This window comes from Durio zibethinus, chromosome 18 (genome assembly GCF_047325235.1).
Source record: "Durio zibethinus cultivar Kanyao isolate XHJ-2024 chromosome 18, ASM4732523v1, whole genome shotgun sequence".
Lineage (NCBI taxonomy): Eukaryota > Viridiplantae > Streptophyta > Magnoliopsida > Malvales > Malvaceae > Durio > Durio zibethinus.
This window is the reverse complement of record NC_143179.1, coordinates 20,493,931-20,504,351: the sequence shown is the minus strand read 5'-3', so window position 1 is coordinate 20,504,351 and position 10,421 is coordinate 20,493,931.

Here is a 10,421-nt window from a genome sequence, read left to right as displayed (position 1 = left end):
GCATATTACTTAGCATTGAAAAAAAAATTGATGGAAAGTCATGGTATCATGACATTATGTAATACATTAAAAGCCAGCAATACTCAAAACATGCAACAAAAAATGACAAGAAGACTATTAGAAGATTGGCTATGAGTTTCTTCCTTGATGAAGATGTTTTTTATAAAAGAGATCGAGATCAAGTACTCTTAAGGTGTGTGAGTGAAGCTGAAGCAAAGAGGATTATTAAAGAAGTACATAACAGCGTCTGTGAGGCATATGTAAACGGTCTTATAATGGCTAGGCAAACTATGAAAGCTGGTTATTATGGTTGACGATGGAGGGTGAGTGTATTGATTATGCTAAAAGATGCCATAAGTGTCAGATTTATGCTAACAAGATTCATGTTCCACCATCAGCATTACATGTTCTGGCTCTTCCATGGTCATTTTTTATATGGGACATGGATGTCATTGGTCTTATTACTTCAAAAGCTTTGAATGGGCATAGATTCATTTTTGTGATAATTAATTACTTCACTAAGTGGGTAGAAGCTGTATCATATGCTAGCGTGACCTGATCTGTAGTATGCAAGTTCATAAAAAAAAAAGATAATATACAGATATGGGCTTTCAGAGATAATTATTTTTAATAATGTCAAAAACTTGAACAGTAAAATAATGAATGAAGTGTGCACTCAATTCAAGATCCGTCATCGTAATTTTGTACTGTATCGTTTGAAAATGAATGGGGGCAGTAGAGGCTACGAATAAGAATATCAAAAAATTTTTGGTGAAAATGACTGATACTTACAAAGATTGACATGAGAAGTTACCATTTGCTTTGCATGCTTATAGAACATCAGTTCGAAAATCTACTAGGGCTACCCCATTCTCTTTGGTATATGGAATGGAAACTGTGCTATGGGTCGAAGTGAAAATTTCCTCACTAAGAGTCCTAATAGAGGTAGAGTTAGGAAATAAAATGCGTTCGAAATCACTACAAGCAGTTGAACCTCATTGAAGAAAAAATATGTCAGTATTTTATCATGGTCAGTTATATCAAAAAAGGATGATAAGAGCACATGATAAGAAAATTAATCCTCGTCGCTTTAGGGAAGAGAACTTGGTGCTGAAAAGAATCCTTCCAAATCAACATAACAATCGAGAAAAATGGAAACCAAATTGGAAAGGTTCGTATGTGGTGAAAAAGGCCTTTTTTTCGGTGGGGCATTAATTTTGACAGAAATGAATGAAGGTGATTTGCTTACTCCAATAAATTCAGATGCCGTGAAGAAATATTTTACTTAAAAAAAGTTAAAAAAATAAAAAATAATAACTTATCTAAGCTGAAAACCTGAAAATGTAGCTTGGATATATTTACAACATTGGGGTAAATGTAATTTGATGAACTCTGAAGAGTCAAGAAAGTCATCTAATTTAGTTTTAGAAAAAAAAATTAAGAATATTTTGTTCATGATTATCTTGTGACCATTATTTAGGCACATTTGTTTCAACTCAAACACTTTGTCATGCTCTTATTATCACTCTAATGAAATATGTTATCTTTCCTTTGAAAATAATGCCTATATTTTCCTTTATCTTTATCTGATATTTTTGTTCATTGTACAAATAATTGAGAGAAATGTATGATTACATTTTGTTTGTCTTGAACTTAAAATGATGAAAAGAAAAACAAACACGAAAGATCTTCATATTACTTTTTTAGAAGATGACAAAGGTAAATGAAAAAAGATGAGAAAAACATGACAAGACATTGATGTTGCAGACTTTTAAAGAAAAAAAGTATTGTTAAGGAAGAACACAATGGTCAGATGTTAAGAACAGATTGGTCATATAGCAATTGTTGAGAATTTTGACAAAAAAAGCAAAAGCGAGAGATTTTGAGAACCTTTTTACTACAATGAATAATTTTGATTGCATTACATGTATTGTATTTAGAGCATTTAGTACATGCATCCATGAACAGTTATAATAAAGACAAAGAATTTCCATTTCCTAACGAAAAAACAAGATTTTGATATTCATATCAAACAAAAGATTTTAAAGGAGAAAAATTTACTTGTTCAAAAATAAGAACTCGATTTCGAGAAAAGTTAAGAATTTTAAAGTTGTTGATGAATTTTAAAGTTGTTGAGCCTCTGCTAAGAGGAGTTTTTTTAAGATGACTTTTTAAAGTTTTTGAGCCTCTACTGAGGGGAGCTTTTCCAAGATGAGAATTTTAAAGTTGTTGAGCCTCTGTTGAGAGAAACTTTTTCAAGATTTTTTAAAGTTATTGAGTCTCTGCTGAGGGAAGTTTTTTCAAGATAAGAATTTTAAAGTTGTTGAGCCTCTGCTTAGAGGAACTTTTTCAAGATGAAGTTTTAAAGTTGTTAAGCCTCTATTAAGAAAAGCTTTTTCAAGATGATTTTTTAAAGTTATTGAGCCTCTGTTTAGAGGAGCTTTTTTAGGATGATTTTTTAAAATTGTTAAGCATCTGCTTAGAGGAATTTTTTCAAGGTGAAGTTTTAAAGTTGTTGAGCCTCTACTGAGAGAAGCTTTTTCAAGATGATTTTTAAAGTTAAGCCTTTGTTTAGAAGAGCTTTTTCAAGATAAATTTTTAAAATTGTCGAACCTCTGCTTAAATGAGCCATTTTAAATTTTCAAAAGTTGTTGAACCTTTGCTCAGAGAAGCTTTTTAAATTTTCAAAAATGTTGTTGAATTTTTAGAGCCATAAAAAAAAGTTGTGCTTAATGTTTCTTCTCTCCGAACAAAATGGTTGTTTATTTATCTTTGTCTTATTCCTGATTATCAAAAATAGGCAAATAGGGGCAATTGTAATTATCATTTTATTTTATTATTATTATTATTTTATTTTTAATTTTTTATTATTTTTATTTTTTTCTTTTAATTTTCTATTTTTTTTCTTTTTTTCTTTTTCCTTCTACTTCTTCCCTTATCCTATTCAATTTGACTAAGGTATGGGTGCATTAAATGCACTATCACCGAAAGTCCATAATCTCAGCAGTCACCACAACCAGTAGTCGCCTGACACGTTAGGTAGCATGAATTTTGATTGAAAACATGAGATTCGAATCCCAAAAAATCTGAGATTTGAATCCCTAAAAGCTCTATAAATAAAGCTTTTTACCTTAAGGGAGGGGGTAGGATCGAAAAAAAAAGCTTTGCTAAAAAAATAGATTAAAAAAAAGCTTTACTAGATAAAAAAACCATTTTGCAAAAACAAAAAAATCAAAAACAGTTCCTTGAAACGGGGAACCCAATGCCAAAAAAAAATACTTGCAAAAAAAAAGTCAGAATAAAAAAAAAGAGAGAAAATGATTTTGGTCAAAATTTAAAAAGTAGATCTAGGGAATTGGGGACTCTTTTTGCTAAAAAGAAGGCTAGATCTATATTTAGGGGGTCGAGAGGAGTTTGTGGGTATTTTTTGAGATTTTTCGACCACCGACGATGGCGACGACGACGATGACGACGCCGGTCGGTCCCCCTTGGGTAAAGCCTGAGAAAGTGAGGGAGAAGTTTTTTTTTTTTTTTAGAAGAGAAGAGAATGATTGAAAAAAAAATTGTGCATTTTATATAAATGGTTAGAACCAAAATGATGCCGTTTCAATAAAGACCAAAATGACATCGTTTTGAGCCTTAAGGATCCGCGCGTTAACCTGTGACCTAACCCGAGATCCGCGCACCCGATTCGATGACCCATTTCTCTTTCAGCCTTTGACCGATCCATCTAAACCAAACCGAACCGCCCCTGAACCGTTGATGCCAAACCGAACCGAAAATTGATCGATCTGATTCAGGTATAAAAAGTTTTTTTTTTGAATTTTTTTATATATTATTTTATTAATATTTATGCATATTAAAATATTTATATTTGTTAGATTAACTGATAAATATATAGTTAAATTTTTTATAATTTTGTTAATTTTTAAAATAAAAATAATAAATAATAAAAAATAAACTTAATAATAATATAAAATTAATAAAAAAAAATTTTTACCCGATGATGAGATTTAAAGGTATTTCGAGTAGTAATACCTACGAAATCTCTAGGTGAGAAGATTTTTTTTAAGTACTACAAGTGCGTTGGAGTATTTATAAAAAGTTTTCAATACAATAAAAAATTATTTTTAAAAATAGAATAATAAAAATTAATTAATAAATTAAAAATAAGTAATAAAAATGAGAAAAAAAGAAATTTTATTCGATGATGAGATTCTAAAAGTATTCCGAGTAGAGATGCTTTAAGAAATCTTTAGGTGAGAAGATTTTTTTTTTAAATATTACCAGTGTATTGGAATATTTATGAAAAATCTTCAATATAATAAAAATTTCTTTTTTTTCAAAGTTTAAATTAAAAATAAATATTAAATAAAACAATTAATAAAAATTTATAAAAAATGAATAAAATATGTGCATCAACGTAATAACATTTTACATGTAATGCATGATAGTTTTTTACGAAAAATAAATTTGAGCCTCCGAATATGAGATTCTAAGGTATTCCAAGAAGCGATGCCTAAGAAATATTTATGTGAGAGATAGTTCTTTTAATATTACCAACGTACTGAAACATTTTAAAAGTTATTTCAATAAAAAGATTTTAATTTATTTTTCTCGAATAAAAATAAATAATAAATAAATAAAATCTTAATAAAAAAATCAAGAAAATTATTTTTTCAAACACTGAAAATGAGACTATGTTTTTTATCAAAATCAAAGGATAATACATAGTTAATTGGCACCGTTTTTGAACATACGTTGTTGGGGTGCTAATCTTTTCCCACACGTAACCGACTCCCGAACCCAGACTGTTGCGCAGACCCTAAAATTATTCTTTTAATAAATTTTAATTAATTTTAAGATTTCATTAAAAGGATATGTTTTAATAGGTGGCCAATCACACCTAGCCAAAAAAGATTGGTAGTGACTCTGTTATTTTTTATTTTATTTCCAAATTCGTCTGACGGAAACAAAACCATTACGACAAATATTTTATCTCTTAATATAGAATTTGTTTTAATCCACCATTGCAAACACCATAGTTCATACAAAATATAATTTTTCCTTTCTAATCCTATCCAATTTTTGTTTTTTTATTTTTACAGCTATAAAATCATATTACTAAACCTTCTCAACACTTCATTATGAACTAATTAGAGTCTAATTAACTTGCCCAAACCAATCTTGAAGAGTGATAATGGATTTCCTAAAATTTTAGAAGTTTTTAATTACAGGTTAAACTCCAAGGCTTACCAATCAAAATTATTTCTCCAGAATTAAAGGAAGTTATTTACTCACCTTTGGAAGACAACTCTCTTTGTAGATTTTCTTTTTCCTTCAATTGAAATCCTTCAACTTATCTATTTTGTATAAGAAAGAAATGATAAATATGCCTTTTCTTTTCTTTCAATCAGTTGTTAGCCAAACAACTAGTATATCTTAACCTTATTAAAAGTTAGGTTGTTTATCATTAAGTCTTATGCATTTTTTCTTCTTTATTAAAAAGTCCTTCCGCTTATAAAAATACTTAAAATAGTCTCTTTTTTTTATACAGGTATTAATCCAATGGTCTTTGTTGCACCTAATCTAGTTGTGTATTCTAAGAGTTATGAATTCTTGAAATTTTTTATTTTTGCATTTTTGATAGTTATAAACACCTAACTTTGGATTTTTGAAACTCCTTATTCCAATGGTTGATTTGGTCGAACTTTAAATGCTTTTGATAGTACAAAATGTGATCTTTCTAATGGTATAATGGTTTGTTCAGATGATCCATAGGCTAAGAGAATCAAAGCCTCAAAGTAGACTTGATGAGTCTAAAACCAAAAAAATATATATTTTGTTTTGTGATAATTTATAAAGTTTTGGCCTTCAAACTTAGTATTTTGGAAATCATTTTTGTCAAAATAAAATTCTAATAATAACATTTTATTCTTACTTTAATTCATGTTTTTCTTTATCACTAGAAACTATGTGATATTAGAGATTTTGTAGTTTAAAGTAAGTCAAATACTCATAGAATGTAAAAAAATTTAGAATTAAAAAAATTCTATTTTTAATTATTTAAAAAATTATTTTTAGCCAATATTTGATGTATTTAGTTACAAATTACATAAATTTTAGTTATATTATTTTAATGAATTTTTACTTATTTTAATATATTTTTATGGTATTAATTATATGTTATTATTCTTGCTAAACGACTATTAAGTTAGATTCAAACTTACAAAAGTGATTATTATTAAATATTAAAATTAAATATTTATACAAATTTGTATTGTAACTGAGTTTTGTGTTTTTAATTCGTAATTTTATATTTATACTCAAATTTATGTATTTTACTATATTAAAAGAAAATTTGTTTTATATGCTAAAAATTAGACCTGACAATTTTAGATACGATATAGTGATACCATATGAAAATGACATGAAAAATGAGTATTTTATTATTGATTCGAAAAGATTTGTTAATAAGAATTTTATTATATTTGACCAACTTGTAAAGGGTATAATTATGTAGACTTGAGATTCAGTAAAATATTATTTTGAAGATTATTAGAGTTTGATTTAGTTTGATATCTATTGTCTTGCATGTTTATGAAATTAGTTGTATGAGTATGCAGCGTTGTTACATCCTAAATCTTTAGGTTGGAGTAGGGGTGTAATCGAGTCGAGTCGATACAGTGAAAAGCTCGACTCGTAACTTGTGACTTGATACTCGGTTCGAACTCGATCGAGTTTTATTTTTCTAGCTCGAGCTTAATTCGTGATTGAAATCGAGCTACTCGAGCTCACTCGATAAGGTTCGATTCGTATATTCGATAAAACTCGATTATTGATGCTCGAGTTCGAGATTTTTTATAATTATTTTTAATCAAACCTAATAAATATTATATTTTCAAGATAATAACAATAATAATAGCAACAACAACAACAACAATAATAATAAAAACTTACACAACAACCAAATTTAAACAAACAAAAGTCTTATCAAATGATTCAAATACAACATACAAATAAAAGACATAATGAAACTTAGAAACTAAAGTCCTAATTGAAAGAAATTAAATATCCAAGCAAATAAGTCCACAAATAAGTTACAACAAACCAATAATAATACATATGCTACCTTCACAATATTATGTCTTCAAATGAACATTGGACTCATATTGTTTCTCAACAAACCTACACAAAAGAATAATTACAAAACAAACAAATTATAATTAACAATAAGAATACTAGTATAAGCACCCATGTAAAAGAGAGATTGTGATATCATTGCAATGATCAACAACTTTAAATTTTTAACATTAACATCAACATGGATTGTATCTTATCAATTACCTTATAATTAAAGCAAAAAATATAGACAGTATCTTATCAATTGCCTTAACATGAGTATCTATTATTAGTTAACCTATGGTTCGTAAACTATAATGTAAAAAGTTCAATCTAGACTAGCTACCAATGTTTGTCTATTAGGATCGGCATATGTAACAAGTTATTTGGAATACAAAAAAATGAATTTTTTCAAGGAAAATATGCAGTGGACATTTCCCAAAATTGATTCATTTTTCTATGGACAAGTTTACAATCTAATGCATGGCCAAACTACATTTATATTTCTATTGGACAGGTCAAGCTTACAAACTTAAAGAAATACTAAATTAACATATGGGTTGATCTTTTAAGACCCAATTCACAGGTTCGATTGTGATTCACAATTGAACATTACATCCCCTAGACATTCTTATAGGAAGTTTAATGCTAAGTCAAGCCGAATGCCAATAAGTTTTCAGTGTTTTTTTATTTTGTTTTGGTTCGTAGTTGACTTTTTTGTATGGTGAGCTTGTGCGGATTACAGGTGATGGTTACAAGAATGGTGGGAAAGTGAACAATACCCAAAAACATTCAGGGATGGATATAAACCCATCGGACAGGGATAATCATTCTGTTCTTGGGAGAGGTGGTGACCATTCTTAAGAACCAAAAAGACTGAGCTGAGGGAAGCTCTGTGAGTCGCTGAAACGATGGTAGAAGGGCATATGAAATCAACAAAAGTAAAATGACATCAACGAGGGGTTGGATGACTATTAGAGAACTACTGCCCCTGTCTTACTTATTTTTCCTTCGGACATGAAACAACTAGTCCTAAGACTTGCTGCCAATAACAAATACCAAAACTACTACTCGCACGCATGCACTATTAGCACCAATTCCTCAAAGGCAAAGGTTTCAATTTTGACAGACAAAAAGGAAGTCGTTTATATATAGTACAAGAAATGCAAGACACCTCTTTCGTGAAACTGGTTCAGAGTTTCGAGCGAACTAAAAACCCCTTGCCTCGCACAGCACAATTCCTCAGATCGAGGCAGTTTGACTTCTCTTTAGTTTGAGCACCACTGTCACTTAACGTGACGAATTGGCATGGCAAGGAGACAACTCTTCCTTTAGTGGGTTATATAGTTAGGAACTACTACATCGGGGGTGTGGTTGGTAGTAAGGAAGTTACAGGAATAAAGAAGAAAAGCACACCCGACTAAGACCATAAGAAGACCAATCTCACCTCCTACTAAGGGAAGGCAACACAAGAACTATCCCGAGCGTAAAGAAGATTGGATTGACTTATGCCCTGCTTTAAGCACCTATTCTTGCAACGCAGACAAACAGAGCAAGTGGATCATGCTCAAAGACTTTCTCATCATCATTTTTTTGTACAAAATTACATGGATGACTACATAATCAGACACAAGAAAGAACCATGGCTGCATCTGTAAAGTTCACTTATAATGAAAAAACCTTTTGTAGTTATGTAGAAAGGCAACAACTTGCTCCAACTTTGATCTATCTTGGATTTTTCAGTTTTGATTTATCTTAGATTTGAGTTGACTCTGGAAATTAGCTTTGAAATATTGAAAAAGAGTGGAACGAAAGGGCGCTGCGTGAAATGAAAGAGACGGGGAGAAATGGGGAATGAAAAGAAGGAAAGAAGAAAATAAAATTTTAGGGTTTTTTAGGTTAAGGGTAAAATAATAATTTTATAAATAAAATAATAAAAAAATATATAATAAAAAAATCGATTAAGCTCGCGAGTTATTCGAGTCGGGTATTAACATGCTCAAATTCGACTCATTCGATAAGTCAAACTACTCGAGCTCGAGCTCGGTTTGATAATTATCGAATCGAATTCGAGTTTTAATCGAATCGAATTCGAGTAGTTTGCGAGTATTAATGTATCATTTACACCTTTAAGTTGGAGATATGACAAACTTAGTCTAAAAGTGAGATGAAAGTAAAAGACAAATGAGAATGTGAGAATGAGAAGAGAAGAAAAATTAATGGGAGTCACAAAACATGGGAGGTGATAAAGAGGACTAGGAAAAAAATTTTAGTTTGGATAATGTGTGAAGTGAAATACATAATGGAAGGAGGGGGTTTTGTTGCTTCATAAGTTTTTTTTTTTTTTTTAATTTAGGGAATAAACAAATAAAAATAAGCAAAAACAAGGGGCAAAAGGAAGTAAAGGAACAAAGGAAAAGGAAGAGTTTATTTTATGTAACAAAATTATTTTTGTGAGTTAAAATTTTGTTTATTTTAATGCATGACTTTCACGTTGAATAGCAAATGAAAGCTTTCATTATTTTGAAACAATTTCTTGTAATTGATAAATTGAAGGAAATTTAAAAAATTTTAATAGGAATAAAATTTTAAAGGTAAAATTTTTTGAGAAAAAATTTAAATAACAAATTTAAGAATTAATATAACATAGATAGAACAATTTTAGAGTAAAAAGTTTAATGAAAATTGAAATGATAAATTCTTTTTATAACTTAGATGGATGAAAAATAATTAAAGTTTAATGATTATATATTGATTTTATTTTTATTAATTTATGATTTTGTATTTAAATTTTATTATCTTTTTGTTTTGGCATTTGTATTGTTGTTAATTTTTTTAATTAGTGTATTAGATTAGTTCTTCTTCTTATTTTCTTTGCAATTAAATAATAATTGAAAATGCCAACCATTATAGAATAATTTAAAAGTAGTTTATCACAAAAATATTAAATCAATTAATGTGTCAAAAATTAAATTTAGATTGAGCATTTTAAAATCTACTACTCTTAAGATTAAAAATTAAAACTTAAGAAATTTAAAATAAGTTTAATTTTTAATGATAAAATAAGTAACATAATCTATATATTTTTAAATTTAAAATTATTTTATTTTTATAAAAAATATCAAGTATGTTATCACATGAAGAGCTCTCGAATAAATGAATAAAAGACGTGCCAAGTGGTTATATTTTAAGTTTGTAATATTATTAAATATAAATAATTGACATTTAATATTTTTTAATTTATTAATATTTGGTTTGTTTGAAATCAATACTAAATATCAACTTGACTTAACTAAAAA